The sequence below is a fragment of the Haematobia irritans genome, chromosome 4 (assembly GCF_050003625.1).
Source record: "Haematobia irritans isolate KBUSLIRL chromosome 4, ASM5000362v1, whole genome shotgun sequence".
NCBI classification, from domain to species: Eukaryota; Metazoa; Arthropoda; class Insecta; order Diptera; family Muscidae; genus Haematobia; species Haematobia irritans.
In genome coordinates, this window is record NC_134400.1 from 205,635,395 (window position 1) to 205,654,558 (window position 19,164).

Genomic DNA, 19,164 nt, shown 5'->3' on the forward strand with positions numbered 1-19,164 from the left:
TCGCGTTGTCATTGGATTTAATTGGTCTATTCGTCCAAGCCAGGGAGAATTTTGAATGTAGTTTTGAATTCAACTTTAAATGGATTAGTATTAAAATGAGTTACATTTTAATAATAATTGTAATGAACCGAGGTAGCCTTAAATTATCTTCTGAATTCTAATTTTCAGATGGATGAGATCACTCAACTATAGTTCTGTTTTTTGTTATCTATATAGTGACATGTAAGTAAAGCTCTCATGCAATGCATGCTCTCCCAAAGCTGTGGTTTTTGATTCAACTCTAAATTCAACTCCGAACAAACCATTCGATCTCTTTCCCAAAATATAAACTCAGTTCTAATTATAAGACCTAAGTCCATCCTCGAACCCAAGTTCACCTCATGGGAGATTGCCTCTTCCAGTATTCACCTAATTCAAGCGAAGCCGATTATGTGAGATTCTTCATGAAAATCTTTAAAAAATTACGACATCTTTATTACCAAACAGATGGAAAGATAACATAGGATAAATTAGCGCTGAGTGTTCATCATTATAAATAGAAATTTCAAAGAAACTTTTTCCAAATCAACTGAAACCCTTTCCAAATCAACTGAAACCCTTTTCATTAGCATTTGGAAAAAGGTTTCATTTCATTTGCAAAGGAAATTTTACTTTTGAGTTTTTCCACAAATTAGTTTAAAATTTTCAAAAGTTCTAAAATTTTACCAAAAATACGGCCATTTTGAAATTCGTATTGGGCTGAACACCCAGAAAAGGAATATGATCACCTCAAACATGATTTAAGAGCAAAATGTTATTTTTGGGTAGTGACCATGTAACATGGTTTTCGCAACCATGCTATTTTCTCGGAAACCATGTATCTGGTTTCGGCAAGCAGGTTATATTTGACGAGAAAATAACATTTTAGTGACAAACATGTTACATGGTCACCATACAAAAATAACATTTTGCTCTTGAAACATGTTTGAGGTGATCATATTCCTTCTCTGCGTGAAGATATTGTCTAATCCCAATTTTTTTCTCATTAATAGTAAGCAATTTTCTTTAACTATGTATTTAACTATTTGAACTATATTAAATTAACTATTGAATTTTTCGTTATTAGTTATGAATTTCTAAAATTAATCAAAATTTGCTTTCGTTTTTTTAGTATTCATTTGAAGGGAAATACTATTGGGGTCCAAATTTGTATGCCTATTGTATAATGCCTCAATCGGTGATTGTTTTATCTGCAAAAGCAGAAAACTCGACATTTTTGTTTAATTAAAATTTCAATCTCTACTAAAAACTAAAACTTCCATCACAATTATTGCCTTCATACCAAAAAAGTACCAAATTTAGTCCCACATTGCAATCAATAGTTTTTCCCATCACTGTTGCTAGTGCGTGCCATGTTCGGTATGGCCAAGAGGTTTATTCATTTGTAATTTTTTTCAGCTCAGTTAAATATCGTCAATTGTTGGAGTTCGTACGTCTTCTGAAAACGTACCGCGTACCGGGTGGCGAAATTTCAACAGCGAAAAAGAGAGAGATTAAAATAAAAAGAAAAACAAATCATATATGGTTTTTCATTTCAATATAAAATTTTTGTAACGATTCGATTTGTTTCTGTTTTTTTTTTTTGTGAAATACGACTAAAGTGCGACACATCAACTGTCTGTTTGGGGGTAGTGATACACGGAGACGTTGTCGCACAAAGGCGGCGATAAATAAATTAATCAAAGTTTTTTTTTTCAAATTATATATATATTTATATTTTTTTGTGCTTTTTTCTGAAACGAGACGACACCGAAATACTAAAAAAAAAAAAAAAAATAACACAAAAACAAGCACAACGAAGACATCAAAAGTGAAACATACATAAATATTTTTTTTATAAAAAAAAAAATTAAGAAAAATATACAAATGTGTATTCTTTTTTAAATACACTGGCCGCCGTTGTGCCACCATTATCGCAACCGCCGTCGCGCGCCCCTTTCACGGATACTATGAGTACGAAGACGGTATACATCGATCGCACATAAATTTTGTATTTCGATTTTATTCATTTACTTTTTTTGAATTTTTGCCGCTGCTGTTTTATCCCGAATATATGTGCTCGTTCATTCAGTACGACATCGTAATGTATGAATCGCGTTTAGGGGAATTTTCTTGGTGTGGTGTACGTATGTTTTGTCATAATTGAAAAAAAAATATACAGATTTTGAAAAAAAATGAAAATTAAAAAATTGTATATTAAAAAACACAAATTGGTATAAATAAAAAAAATGTGAATTAATGTTTAAAATAATAACCCAAAAAAAAAACTTTTTAAATTGAGGAAATCTCAAAGGATAAAAAAAATTACTTTGGTTATTAATAAAAAAATTAAAAAAAAAAATTGTCAAAAAATTTACTAAACCTACAATGACCCAGCGTAGTGAATATTTTTGAAAAAAAAAAAAAACAACAAGAACGAACTTAAAAATAATACAAAAAATTACATTGTAGCGCCATGTAGTGAATATCTGAATAAACACACACACAGTCTCACATATATGCATAAAAATAAGCACTTATTACAGATGGATGGATGAATAGATACAAACATACATATGTATGTACACATATGTTTCTATGTATGTACGCACATGTATGTTCTAAAATACTTACTCTTATATTTACATATTTAAGTGTCTATATAGAAGAATTTTATCTAAAAGATCATTATGATTTTTCACTTGGATGCCGTCGCAGTCACTATCATTGCAGCCACTAAAAATATTGTCTTCGCTCTATTTCTGACAGTTATCGCTCTAACTAAAATATCACAGAATCATTATGCATTGATGGGTGATATTAGAGAGCATTTCAAAATATTTGTTCGTGGTCATGGTTATGGTTGTAATACCATTGCATTGGATTAAAGTAAATTGTTCTCAATTGCCCGGATAACAAATAAAAATTTAAATTTTTTGATAGTGAAATGTCGATTTTGGATTAGTAAATGCCGTAAAAACTATAGCAACATTATTAAAAAAAAACAACAAAAACAACAAAAGAATTAAATTAAATTAAATTAAATTAAATTAAATTAAATTAAATTAAATTAAATTAAATTAAATTAAATTAAATTAAACTAAATTAAATTAAATTAAATTAAATTAAATTAAATTAAATTAAATTAAATTAAATTAAATTAAATTAAATTAAATTAAATTAAATTAAATTAAATTAAATTAAATTAAATTAAATCAAATTAAATTAAATTAAATTAAATTAAATTAAATTAAATTAAATTAAATTAAATTAAATTAAATTAAATTAAATTAAATTAAATTAAATTAAATTAAATTAAATTAAATTAAATTAAATTAAATTAAATTAAATTAAATTAAATTAAATTAAATTAAATTAAATTAAATTAAATTAAATTAAATTAAATTAAATTAAATTAAATTAAATTAAATTAAATTAAATTAAATTAAATTAAATTAAATTAAATTAAATTAAATTAAATTAAATTAAATTAAATTAAATTAAATTAAATTAAATTAAATTAAATTAAATTAAATTAAATTAAATTAAATTAAATTAAATTAAATTAAATTAAATTAAATTAAATTAAATTAAATTAAATTAAATTAAATTAAATTAAATTAAATTAAATTAAATTAAATTAAATTAAATTAAATTAAATTAAATTAAATTAAATTAAATTAAATTAAATTAAATTAAATTAAATTAAATTAAATTAAATTAAATTAAATTAAATTAAATTAAATTAAATTAAATTAAATTAAATTAAATTAAATTAAATTAAATTAAATTAAATTAAATTAAATTAAATTAAATTAAATTAAATTAAATTAAATTAAATTAAATTAAATTAAATTAAATTAAATTAAATTAAATTAAATTAAATTAAATTAAATTAAATTAAATTAAATTAAATTAAATTAAATTAAATTAAATTAAATTAAATTAAATTAAATTAAATTAAATTAAATTAAATTAAATTAAATTAAATTAAATTAAATTAAATTAAATTAAATTAAATTAAATTAAATTAAATTAAATTAAATTAAATTAAATTAAATTAAATTAAATTAAATTAAATTAAATTAAATTAAATTAAATTAAATTAAATTAAATTAAATTAAATTAAATTAAATTAAATTAAATTAAATTAAATTAAATTAAATTAAATTAAATTAAATTAAATTAAATTAAATTAAATTAAATTAAATTAAATTAAATTAAATTAAATTAAATTAAATTAAATTAAATTAAATTAAATTAAATTAAATTAAATTAAATTAAATTAAATTAAATTAAATTAAATTAAATTAAATTAAATTAAATTAAATTAAATTAAATTAAATTAAATTAAATTAAATTAAATTAAATTAAATTAAATTAAATTAAATTAAATTAAATTAAATTAAATTAAATTAAATTAAATTAAATTAAATTAAATTAAATTAAATTAAATTAAATTAAATTAAATTAAATTAAATTAAATTAAATTAAATTAAATTAAATTAAATTAAATTAAATTAAATTAAATTAAATTAAATTAAATTAAATTAAATTAAATTAAATTAAATTAAATTAAATTAAATTAAATTAAATTAAATTAAATTAAATTAAATTAAATTAAATTAAATTAAATTAAATTAAATTAAATTAAATTAAATTAAATTAAATTAAATTAAATTAAATTAAATTAAATTAAATTAAATTAAATTAAATTAAATTAAATTAAATTAAATTAAATTAAATTAAATTAAATTAAATTAAATTAAATTAAATTAAATTAAATTAAATTAAATTAAATTAAATTAAATTAAATTAAATTAAATTAAATTAAATTAAATTAAATTAAATTAAATTAAATTAAATTAAATTAAATTAAATTAAATTAAATTAAATTAAATTAAATTAAATTAAATTAAATTAAATTAAATTAAATTAAATTAAATTAAATTAAATTAAATTAAATTAAATTAAATTAAATTAAATTAAATTAAATTAAATTAAATTAAATTAAATTAAATTAAATTAAATTAAATTAAATTAAATTAAATTAAATTAAATTAAATTAAATTAAATTAAATTAAATTAAATTAAATTAAATTAAATTAAATTAAATTAAATTAAATTAAATTAAATTAAATTAAATTAAATTAAATTAAATTAAATTAAATTAAATTAAATTAAATTAAATTAAATTAAATTAAATTAAATTAAATTAAATTAAATTAAATTAAATTAAATTAAATTAAATTAAATTAAATTAAATTAAATTAAATTAAATTAAATTAAATTAAATTAAATTAAATTAAATTAAATTAAATTAAATTAAATTAAATTAAATTAAATTAAATTAAATTAAATTAAATTAAATTAAATTAAATTAAATTAAATTAAATTAAATTAAATTAAATTAAATTAAATTAAATTAAATTAAATTAAATTAAATTAAATTAAATTAAATTAAATTAAATTAAATTAAATTAAATTAAATTAAATTAAATTAAATTAAATTAAATTAAATTAAATTAAATTAAATTAAATTAAATTAAATTAAATTAAATTAAATTAAATTAAATTAAATTAAATTAAATTAAATTAAATTAAATTAAATTAAATTAAATTAAATTAAATTAAATTAAATTAAATTAAATTAAATTAAATTAAATTAAATTAAATTAAATTAAATTAAATTAAATTAAATTAAATTAAATTAAATTAAATTAAATTAAATTAAATTAAATTAAATTAAATTAAATTAAATTAAATTAAATTAAATTAAATTAAATTAAATTAAATTAAATTAAATTAAATTAAATTAAATTAAATTAAATTAAATTAAATTAAATTAAATTAAATTAAATTAAATTAAATTAAATTAAATTAAATTAAATTAAATTAAATTAAATTAAATTAAATTAAATTAAATTAAATTAAATTAAATTAAATTAAATTAAATTAAATTAAATTAAATTAAATTAAATTAAATTAAATTAAATTAAATTAAATTAAATTAAATTAAATTAAATTAAATTAAATTAAATTAAATTAAATTAAATTAAATTAAATTAAATTAAATTAAATTAAATTAAATTAAATTAAATTAAATTAAATTAAATTAAATTAAATTAAATTAAATTAAATTAAATTAAATTAAATTAAATTAAATTAAATTAAATTAAATTAAATTAAATTAAATTAAATTAAATTAAATTAAATTAAATTAAATTAAATTAAATTAAATTAAATTAAATTAAATTAAATTAAATTAAATTAAATTAAATTAAATTAAATTAAATTAAATTAAATTAAATTAAATTAAATTAAATTAAATTAAATTAAATTAAATTAAATTAAATTAAATTAAATTAAATTAAATTAAATTAAATTAAATTAAATTAAATTAAATTAAATTAAATTAAATTAAATTAAATTAAATTAAATTAAATTAAATTAAATTAAATTAAATTAAATTAAATTAAATTAAATTAAATTAAATTAAATTAAATTAAATTAAATTAAATTAAATTAAATTAAATTAAATTAAATTAAATTAAATTAAATTAAATTAAATTAAATTAAATTAAATTAAATTAAATTAAATTAAATTAAATTAAATTAAATTAAATTAAATTAAATTAAATTAAATTAAATTAAATTAAATTAAATTAAATTAAATTAAATTAAATTAAATTAAATTAAATTAAATTAAATTAAATTAAATTAAATTAAATTAAATTAAATTAAATTAAATTAAATTAAATTAAATTAAATTAAATTAAATTAAATTAAATTAAATTAAATTAAATTAAATTAAATTAAATTAAATTAAATTAAATTAAATTAAATTAAATTAAATTAAATTAAATTAAATTAAATTAAATTAAATTAAATTAAATTAAATTAAATTAAATTAAATTAAATTAAATTAAATTAAATTAAATTAAATTAAATTAAATTAAATTAAATTAAATTAAATTAAATTAAATTAAATTAAATTAAATTAAATTAAATTAAATTAAATTAAATTAAATTAAATTAAATTAAATTAAATTAAATTAAATTAAATTAAATTAAATTAAATTAAATTAAATTAAATTAAATTAAATTAAATTAAATTAAATTAAATTAAATTAAATTAAATTAAATTAAATTAAATTAAATTAAATTAAATTAAATTAAATTAAATTAAATTAAATTAAATTAAATTAAATTAAATTAAATTAAATTAAATTAAATTAAATTAAATTAAATTAAATTAAATTAAATTAAATTAAATTAAATTAAATTAAATTAAATTAAATTAAATTAAATTAAATTAAATTAAATTAAATTAAATTAAATTAAATTTGATAAAAGGATATTTCTAAAGATAAAAACAGCGGTTGGGCTTCTTTGTATAAAAAAAACGTTTAATTCAAGTTAAGAAAAAAAAAAACAATGAAGAATGACAATCAAGAATAAAAACTAAATTCTCAAATTTGAACAAATGATTTCAAACCTACTATTCATAGAATATTTATGTTGATTTTTCTTGGAACAAAGTAGTTTCGTAAAGTAGTTTTCCAACACTCCACCTCAACATATATATTCTCTATATTTATAAACTATATAAAATTGATCAAATTAACAAACTTTTGGTGCTTGATTTTGGACAAATTCTTTGTGAATATATCAGCCACCATTTCTTCTGTTGGACAATATTGGAGTCTTATTTTCCCAGATTTAACGAGGTCTCGAACATGGTGATATTTAATTTCTATATGCTTCGTCCTTTTGTGGTGAACAGGATTGTAAGCTAATTGTATTGCGCCCTGGTTGTCAACATTTATGATTACACTTTCATCCGTTCCAAAACCAAGTTCTTGTAATAATCTTTGCAAATAAATCGCTTCTTTAGATGCATTTGAAAAAGACACATATTCGGCTTCAGTGCTACTTAGGGCCGTTATATTTTGTTTCTTTGACTCCCAAGAAATTGCATTATCACCGAAGAAAAATATCGAACCAGAATACGACTTGCGATCAGTACTACATCCTGCCCAATCTGCGTCTGCAAAGCCAATCAATGAGCCATTACTTTTTCTGAAGTGCATTTTAAGATTTGCGGTTCCCTTCAAGTACCGAAGAATTTGTTTTGCAGCCGTCATATGTTCTACGTGTGGATCTGTGTTCCTCTGAGATAACTTTGTCACTGAGTGAAGTATGTCCGGTCGAGTCGTCAATGCTAAATACAGTAGTGAACCAATTAACGATTGGTATTCAGAAACATTTGCTTTCTTGCACTCATCATCACATTTGGTTTGATAGCCAGGTGTTAATGGTACTGATAGCGACTTACAGTTTTCCATTCCATATTCTTTTAGCATTTCTTTTATATAATTTGACTGACTCAATTCTATAGATCCAGTACCTCCTTCGCGATATATTTCCATACCCAGGAAATAGTTCAACGAACCTTTGTCAGTGACTTCGATCATAGTTCCCAATTCATATTTAATTCTTGTTATTTCAGATTCGTCTTTGCATCCTATGATGAGATCATCCACATATACAGCAATAAGGATTACATTTCCATTTCGTTCCATTTTGTACAAACACGGTTCGTTGTCACATGATTTGAAGCCAATTTTACGTAAATATTCATCAAGCTTTGCATTCCATTCTCGCCCAGCTTGTTTTAATCCGTATATTGATTTATGCAACTTTAACACTTTCTTTGGATTTTTCTTATCTTCAAACCCTTCTGGTTGACACATATATATTTCATCATGTAAATCTCCATTTAAGTAAGCAGATACTACATCCAACTGATGTAAAAACATTTCATGCTCTACTGCCAAGGCTAATAGCAATCTTATTGTTGTGTACCTTACAACTGGAGCAAAGGTTTCGTTGTAGTCGATCCCAAATCTTTGACTACACCCTTTCGCCACTAATCTTGCCTTGTACCGCTCGACTTGGCCGTCTTTATTTTTCTTCAGTGTATAGACCCATTTACACTTTACCGGCCGTTGTCCAGGTGGAAGCTCTTCCAATGACCACGTTCTCTTTTCACACAAAGACGACATTTCCTTTTTCATAGCTTCTTTCCATTTTGAGCTAAATTTACTTGATAATGCTTCTTTATATGTTTTTGGAACTTGCTGCTCCACCACATTATTAAGTAAATTTTTTATCTTTCGGGGACGGCCAGGTTTGCCTTCCCGAATAATTCTAGGCCTACCTGGACCAATTTTTGGTACATTCGCTTCCTCCGAATTTGGTATGGAATTTGATGGAAGTTCTACGACATTTTCTGCTTCATAAAAATTTTCGCCTTCTGATGTTGAATCATTTTCATTTGAGTTTTCCTCCTCTGGGTCATTTATTTTTTCAATTGAATTACCTTCAACATTTTGACATTGTGCAAATGGATTTTCTTCAGTGTTCTCAACTGGAATATCATTGAATGTTAAAAATTCGGTCTCATTTTCTTCTCCTTTATCCCCTGGAAAGGATTGTTCATTAAATATGACATCACGTCGCTCAATAATTTTCTTTGATTCACTGTCATATAATCTGTAAGCTTTTGATGTTAGGGAGTATCCCACCATTATCATGCTCCTGCCTTTGTTTTCAAATTTTTTCCTTTTTGTCTTATCAAGTTCAACAGCATATGAACCAAAAACTCGTAAATGTCCAATGCTGGGAGTTCGACCAGTCCATTCCTCATAAGGAGTGGTCCCATTCAGACTCTTCGATGGGCACCGATTTCTTAAATACGCTGCTGTTGCAATTGCTTCTGCCCATAACTTCTGATTAAGTTGCGATTCAATTAATAAACATCGAGCCATCTCAACTAATGTTCGGTTCGCTCTCTCAGCTACACCGTTTTGTTGAGGTGTATAGGGAACAGTTAGTTGGCGTTGTATACCACAATCTTCTAAATAGCGGTTGAATTTTCCATTCACGTATTCTCCCCCGTTATCACTTCTTAAGACTTTGATTTTCCGCCCAGTTTGTAACTCCACCATGCTCTTAAATATCTTGAACTTTTCAAACACTTCATTTTTCCTTTTCATAAAGTATACGAACACTCTGCGGGATTTATCATCTATGAACGTAACAAAATATTTGGATCCACCCAAAGATTCTACATTCATAGGTCCGCATACGTCGGAGTGGATTAATTCCAAAAGTTCACTTGATCTTGATTCCGATTTCTTCGGAAATGGAAGGGCATGTATTTTTCCAATCATACATATCTTGCACTTATCATGGTCATTTGAATCCAAATTCATTTCATTTACCATTCCTTTGAAACACATTTCTTTTAAAGAATTATAGTTTAAATGTCCAAGCCTCTTGTGCCACAAATTATTTTGCATAACTCCAAATAACTTGTTATTCACAGGATTCCCCTCAAATTCAAATAAGTTATTGATCCTTTTGGAAGCCAGAATTATTTTTCCTTCATAAAATATTTGCGACCCGCTTTTATTGAACTTAGCAACACAACCATTTTCAACCATTTTATTCACAGACAGAAAATTGCCGTTCAACTCCGGACAGTATATGACATCCTTCAATCGAATTTCTGAACCGTTCACTTTCATAATCACAGATCCTATGCCTTCTGCTTTTATAGACTTCTTATCTGCAAGCGTTATTGTTTCATCATAGGACTCCAAATCTATCATCATATTCAGATTTGAGCACATATGGCTTGTAGCGCCACTATCGATGTACCACAATGACGAATTTACACATTCCTTCGGTTTAGCAGCCATTGCAATTAATGAAAACGACTTATTATCCTTTTTATATTCTTGTCCCTTTGTCTTGGTATTACATTTATTGGCATAGTGACCCTTTTTACCGCAAACGAAGCAAGCTCCTTTCTCTTTCTTGATATTATGGTCCCTTTGAAAATTCTTGTTTTTACTTACGACTCCAAAAGCATTTTGAATTGAATTTTCCTCATGGCTTTGATTGCGTCTTTCCCATTCTTCTAATAGTTTTTGCTTCAGGACACAAAGACTTGGCAGCGTGTCCCTCGTTTCAATTGCAATCACAAAATTTTCATACTCACCATCCAAACTTGAAAGCAAAATTATTACAAGCAATTCTTCTTGAATTTCGATACCCGCTTCAGCCAACTTCTCCTTTAGTTCGGAAAATATGTTTAGGTATTCGGTCATCGACTTGTAATCCTTCATTTTGAGATTTAAAAGCTTCTTGTAAATTGAAACTTTCTGCATAGGGCCATTTGGCTTGTGAACCTCCTTCAGCTTCTCCCAAGCTTCATTTGACGTAACACTGTTCTTGATATAATTGAGCTGCGACGACTTTACGCTCAACATCAACGATGCCAACGCCTTCTCATCGATTTCATCCCATTTTTGTTTCTCTTCGGCTGTCCAACTTGCATCCTTTTTTATCTCACCTTTGACGTGCTTCCAAAATCCAGTATGAATAAGGACACTTCGCATTTGAACATACCACGTCTCGTAATTCTTCTCATCCAATTTTTCAATTTGCAAAAGCGGTGATGCTGCCATTTTTACTTTTTTTTTTTTTTTTTGGTCACAATTTCTTGAAATTATGTATAGCCCGTTTTTTCTATACAATTTCTCTTTATCTTAGAGTAGCCCTTTACGTCCTGGGCCCATAACCTGATAAAAGGATATTTCTAAAGATAAAAACAGCGGTTGGGCTTCTTTGTATAAAAAAAAACGTTTAATTCAAGTTAAGGAAAAAAAAAACAATGAAGAATGACAATCAAGATAATAAAAACTAAATTCTCAAATTTGAACAAATGATTTCAAACCTACTATTCATAGAATATTTATGTTGATTTTTCTTGGAACAAAGTAGTTTCGTAAAGTAGTTTTCCAACAAAATTAAATTAAATTAAATTAAATTAAATTAAATTAAATTAAATTAAATTAAATTAAATTAAATTAAATTAAATTAAATTAAATTAAATTAAATTAAATTAAATTAAATTAAATTAAATTAAATTAAATTAAATTAAATTAAATTAAATTAAATTAAATTAAATTAAATTAAATTAAATTAAATTAAATTAAATTAAATTAAATTAAATTAAATTAAATTAAATTAAATTAAATTAAATTAAATTAAATTAAATTAAATTAAATTAAATTAAATTAAATTAAATTAAATTAAATTAAATTAAATTAAATTAAATTAAATTAAATTAAATTAAATTAAATTAAATTAAATTAAATTAAATTAAATTAAATTAAATTAAATTAAATTAAATTAATTAAATTAAATTAAATTAAATTAAATTAAATTAAATTAAATTAAATTAAATTAAATTAAATTAAATTAAATTAAATTAAATTAAATTAAATTAAATTAATTAAATTAAATTAAATTAAATTAAATTAAATTAAATTAAATTAAATTAAATTAAATTAAATTAAATTAAATTAAATTAAATTAAATTAAATTAAATTAAATTAAATTAAATTAAATTAAATTAAATTAAATTAAATTAAATTAAATTAAATTAAATTAAATTAAATTAAATTAAATTAAATTAAATTAAATTAAATTAATTAAATTAAATTAAATTAAATTAATTAAATTAAATTAAATTAAATTAAATTAAATTAAATTAAATTAAATTAAATTAAATTAAATTAAATTAAATTAAATTAAATTAAATTAAATTAAATTAAATTAAATTAAATTAAATTAAATTAAATTAAATTAAATTAAATTAAATTAAATTAAATTAAATTAAATTAAATTAAATTAAATTAAATTAAATTAAATTAAATTAAATTAAATTAAATTAAATTAAATTAAATTAAATTAAATTAAATTAAATTAAATTAAATTAAATTAAATTAAATTAAATTAAATTAAATTAAATTAAATTAAATTAAATTAAATTAAATTAAATTAAATTAAATTAAATTAAATTAATTAAATTAAATTAAATTAAATTAAATTAAATTAAATTAAATTAAATTAAATTAAATTAAATTAAATTAATTAAATTAAATTAAATTAAATTAAATTAAATTAAATTAAATTAAATTAAATTAAATTAAATTAAATTAAATTAAATTAAATTAAATTAAATTAAATTAAATTAAATTAAATTAAATTAAATTAAATTAAATTAAATTAAATTAAATTAAATTAAATTAAATTAAATTAAATTAAATTAAATTAAATTAAATTAAATTAAATTAAATTAAATTAAATTAAATTAAATTAAATTAAATTAAATTAATTAAATTAAATTAAATTAAATTAAATTAAATTAAATTAAATTAAATTAAATTAAATTAAATTAAATTAAATTAAATTAAATTAAATTAAATTAAATTAAATTAAATTAAATTAAATTAAATTAAATTAAATTAAATTAATTAAATTAAATTAAATTAAATTAAATTAAATTAAATTAATTAAATTAAATTAAATTAAATTAAATTAAATTAAATTAAATTAAATTAAATTAAATTAAATTAAATTAAATTAAATTAAATTAAATTAAATTAAATTAAATTAAATTAAATTAAATTAAATTAAATTAAATTAAATTAAATTAAATTAAATTAAATTAAATTAAATTAAATTAAATTAAATTAAATTAAATTAAATTAAATTAAATTAATTAAATTAAATTAAATTAAATTAAATTAAATTAAATTAAATTAAATTAAATTAAATTAAATTAAATTAAATTAAATTAAATTAAATTAAATTAAATTAAATTAAATTAAATTAAATTAAATTAAATTAAATTAAATTAATTAAATTAAATTAAATTAAATTAAATTAAATTAAATTAAATTAAATTAAATTAAATTAAATTAAATTAAATTAAATTAAATTAAATTAAATTAAATTAAATTAAATTAAATTAAATTAAATTAAATTAAATTTTAAATTAAATTAAATTAAATTAAATTAAATTAAATTAAATTAAATTAAATTAAATTAAATTAAATTAAATTAAATTAAATTAAATTAAATTAAATTAAATTAAATTAAATTAAATTAAATTAAATTAAATTAAATTAAATTAAATTAAATTAAATTAAATTAAATTAAATTAAATTAAATTAAATTAAATTAAATTAAATTAAATTAAATTAAATTAAATTAAATTAAATTAAATTAAATTAAATTAAATTAAATTAAATTAAATTAAATTAAATTAAATTAAATTAAATTAAATTAAATTAAATTAAATTAAATTAAATTAAATTAAATTAAATTAAATTAAATTAAATTAAATTAAATTAAATTAAATTAAATTAAATTAAATTAAATTAAATTAAATTAAATTAAATTAAATTAAATTAAATTAAATTAAATTAAATTAAATTAAATTAAATTAAATTAAATTAAATTAAATTAAATTAAATTAAATTAAATTAAATTAAATTAAATTAAATTAAATTAAATTAAATTAAATTAAATTAAATTAAATTAAATTAAATTAAATTAAATTAAATTAAATTAAATTAAATTAAATTAAATTAAATTAAATTAAATTAAATTAAATTAAATTAAATTAAATTAAATTAAATTAAATTAAATTAAATTAAATTAAATTAAATTAAATTAAATTAAATTAAATTAAATTAAATTAAATTAAATTAAATTAAATTAAATTAAATTAAATTAAATTAAATTAAATTAAATTAAATTAAATTAAATTAAATTAAATTAAATTAAATTAAATTAAATTAAATTAAATTAAATTAAATTAAATTAAATTAAATTAAATTAAATTAAATTAAATTAAATTAAATTAAATTAAATTAAATTAAATTAAATTAAATTAAATTAAATTAAATTAAATTAAATTAAATTAAATTAAATTAAATTAAATTAAATTAAATTAAATTAAATTAAATTAAATTAAATTAAATTAAATTAAATTAAATTAAATTAAATTAAATTAAATTAAATTAAATTAAATTAAATTAAATTAAATTAAATTAAATTAAATTAAATTAAATTAAATTAAATTAAATTAAATTAATTAAATTAAATTAAATTAAATTAAATTAAATTAAATTAAATTAAATTAAATTAAATTAAATTAAATTAAATTAAATTAAATTAAATTAAATTAAATTAAATTAAATTAAATTAAATTAAATTAAATTAAATTAAATTAAATTAAATTAAATTAAATTAAATTAAATTAAATTAAATTAAATTAAATTAAATTAATAAATTAAATTAAATTAAATTAAATTAAATTAAATTAAATTAAATTAAATTAAATTAAATTAAATTAAATTAAATTAAATTAAATTAAATTAAATTAAATTAAATTAAATTAAATTAAATTAAATTAAATTAAATTAAATTAAATTAAATTAAATTAAATTAAATTAAATTAAATTAAATTAAATTAAATTAAATTAAATTAAATTAAATTAAATTAAATTAAATTAAATTAAATTAAATTAAATTAAATTAAATTAAATTAAATTAAATTAAATTAAATTAAATTAAATTAAATTAAATTAAATTAAATTAAATTAAATTAAATTAAATTAAATTAAATTAAATTAAATTAAATTAAATTAAATTAAATTAAATTAAATTAAATTAAATTAAATTAAATTAAATTAAATTAAATTAAATTAAATTAAATTAATTAAATTAAATTAAATTAAATTAAATTAAATTAAATTAAATTAAATTAAATTAAATTAAATTAAATTAAATTAAATTAAATTAAATTAAATTAAATTAAATTAAATTAAATTAAATTAAATTAAATTAAATTAAATTAAATTAAATTAAATTAAATTAAATTAAATTAAATTAAATTAAATTAAATTAAATTAAATTAAATTAAATTAAATTAAATTAAATTAAATTAAATTAAATTAAATTAAATTAAATTAAATTAAATTAAATTAAATTAAATTAAATTAAATTAAATTAAATTAAATTAAATTAAATTAAATTAAATTAAATTAAATTAAATTAAATTAAATTAAATTAAATTAAATTAAATTAAATTAAATTAAATTAAATTAAATTAAATTAAATTAAATTAAATTAAATTAAATTAAATTAAATTAAATTAAATTAAATTAAATTAAATTAAATTAAATTAAATTAAATTAAATTAAATTAAATTAAATTAAATTAAATTAAATTAAATTAAATTAAATTAAATTAAATTAAATTAAATTAAATTAAATTAAATTAAATTAAATTAAATTAAATTAAATTAAATTAAATTAAATTAAATTAAATTAAATTAAATTAAATTAAATTAAATTAAATTAAATTAAATTAAATTAAATTAAATTAAATTAAATTAAATTAAATTAAATTAAATTAAATTAAATTAAATTAAATTAAATTAAATTAAATTAAATTAAATTAAATTAAATTAAATTAAATTAAATTAAATTAAATTAAATTAAATAATTAATTAAATTAAATTAAATTAAATAAATTAAATTAAATTAAATTAAATTAAATTAAATTAAATTAAATTAAATTAAATTAAATTAAATTAAATTAAATTAAATTAAATTAAATTAAATTAAATTAAATTAAATTAAATTAAATTAAATTAAATTAAATTAAATTAAATTAAATTAAATTAAATTAAATTAAATTAAATTAAATTAAATTAAATTAAATTAAATTAAATTAAATTAAATTAAATTAAATTAAATTAAATTAAATTAAATTAAATTAAATTAAATTAAATTAAATTAAATTAAATTAAATTAAATTAAATTAAATTAAATTAAATTAAATTAAATTAAATTAAATTAAATTAAATTAAATTAAATTAAATTAAATTAAATTAAATTAAATTAAATTAAATTAAATTAAATTAAATTAAATTAAATTAAATTAAATTAAATTAAATTAAATTAAATTAAATTAAATTAAATTAAATTAAATTAAATTAAATTAAATTAAATTAAATTAAATTAAATTAAATTAAATTAAATTAAATTAAATTAAATTAAATTAAATTAAATTAAATTAAATTAAATTAAATTAAATTAAATTAAATTAAATTAAATTAAATTAAATTAAATTAAATTAAATTAAATTAAATTAAATTAAATTAAATTAAATTAAATTAAATTAAATTAAATTAAATTAAATTAAATTAAATTAAATTAAATTAAATTAAATTAAATTAAATTAAATAAATTAAATTAAATTAAATTAAATTAAATTAAATTAAATTAAATTAAATTAAATTAAATTAAATTAAATTAAATTAAATTAAATTAAATTAAATTAAATTAAATTAAATTAAATTAAATTAAATTAAATTAAATTAAATTAAATTAAATTAAATTAAATTAAATTAAATTAAATTAAATTAAATTAAATTAAATTAAATTAAATTAAATTAAATTAAATTAAATTAAATTAAATTAAATTAAATTAAATTAAATTAAATTAAATTAAATTAAATTAAATTAAATTAAATTAAATTAAATTAAATTAATAAATTAAATTAAATTAAATTAAATTAAATTAAATTAAATTAAATTAAATTAAATTAAATTAAATTAAATTAAATTAAATTAAATTAAATTAAATTAAATTAAATTAAATTAAATTAAATTAAATTAAATTAAATTAAATTAAATTAAATTAAATTAAATTAAATTAAATTAAATTAAATTAAATTAAATTAAATTAAATTAAATTAAATTAAATTAAATTAAATTAAATTAAATTAAATTAAATTAAATTAAATTAAATTAAATTAAATTAAATTAAATTAAATTAAATTAAATTAAATTAAATTAAATTAAATTAAATTAAATTAAATTAAATTAAATTAAATTAAATTAAATTAAATTAAATTAAATTAAATTAAATTAAATTAAATTAAATTAAATTAAATTAAATTAAATTAAATTAAATTAAATTAAATTAAATTAAATTAAATTAAATTAAATTAAATTAAATTAAATTAAATTAAATTAAATTAAATTAAATTAAATTAAATTAAATTAAATTAAATTAAATTAAATTAAATTAAATTAAATTAAATAAATTAAATTAAATTAAATTAAATTAAATTAAATTAAATTAAATTAAATTAAATTAAATTAAATTAAATTAAATTAAATTAAATTAAATAATTAAATTAAATTAAATTAAATTAAATTAAATTAAATTAAATTAAATTAAATTAAATTAAATTAAATTAAATTAAATTAAATTAAATTAAATTAAATTAAATTAAATTAAATTAAATTAAATTAAATTAAATTAAATTAAATTAAATTAAATTAAATTAAATTAAATTAAATTAAATTAAATTAAATTAAATTAAATTAAATTAAATTAAATTAAATTAAATTAAATTAAATTAAATTAAATTAAATTAAATTAAATTAAATTAAATTAAATTAAATTAAATTAAATTAAATTAAATTAAATTAAATTAAATTAAATTAAATTAAATTAAATTAAATTAAATTAAATTAAATTAAATTAAATTAAATTAAATTAAATTAAATTAAATTAAATTAAATTAAATTAAATTAAATTAAATTAAATTAAATTAAATTAAATTAAATTAAATTAAATTAAATTAAATTAAATTAAATTAAATTAAATTAAATTAAATTAAATTAAATTAAATTAAATTAAATTAAATTAAATTAAATTAAATTAAATTAAATTAAATTAAATTAAATTAAATTAAATTAAATTAAATTAAATTAAATTAAATTAAATTAAATTAAATTAAATTAAATTAAATTAAATTAAATTAAATTAAATTAAATTAAATTAAATTAAATTAAATTAAATTAAATTAAATTAAATTAAATTAAATTAAATTAAATTAAATTAAATTAAATTAAATTAAATTAAATTAAATTAAATTAAATTAAATTAAATTAAATTAAATTAAATTAAATTAAATTAAATTAAATTAAATTAAATTAAATTAAATTAAATTAAATTAAATTAAATTAAATTAAATTAAATTAAATTAAATTAAATTAAATTAAATTAAATTAATTAAATTAAATTAAATTAAATTAAATTAAATTAAATTAAATTAAATTAAATTAAATTAAATTAAATTAAATTAAATTAAATTAAATTAAATTAAATTAAATTAAATTAAATTAAATTAAATTA

General features: G+C 13.2%; 1 protein-coding gene across 3 annotated transcripts in view; it reads left to right on the forward strand.

Annotated features, from left to right (window-relative positions):
- The first annotated feature begins 1,464 nt into the window (after positions 1-1,464).
- vn (membrane-bound neuregulin protein vein) overlaps positions 1,465-19,164 on the forward strand; it is a 178,402-nt gene continuing 160,702 nt past the window's right edge. For 2 of the 3 annotated variants that reach the window (XM_075305070.1, XM_075305068.1), the window contains exon 1: positions 1,465-2,618. The gene's annotated coding sequence lies outside the window, so the exon portion shown is untranslated. The remainder of the gene's footprint in view (positions 2,619-19,164) is intronic. The other variant, XM_075305069.1, reaches the window with a different exon arrangement.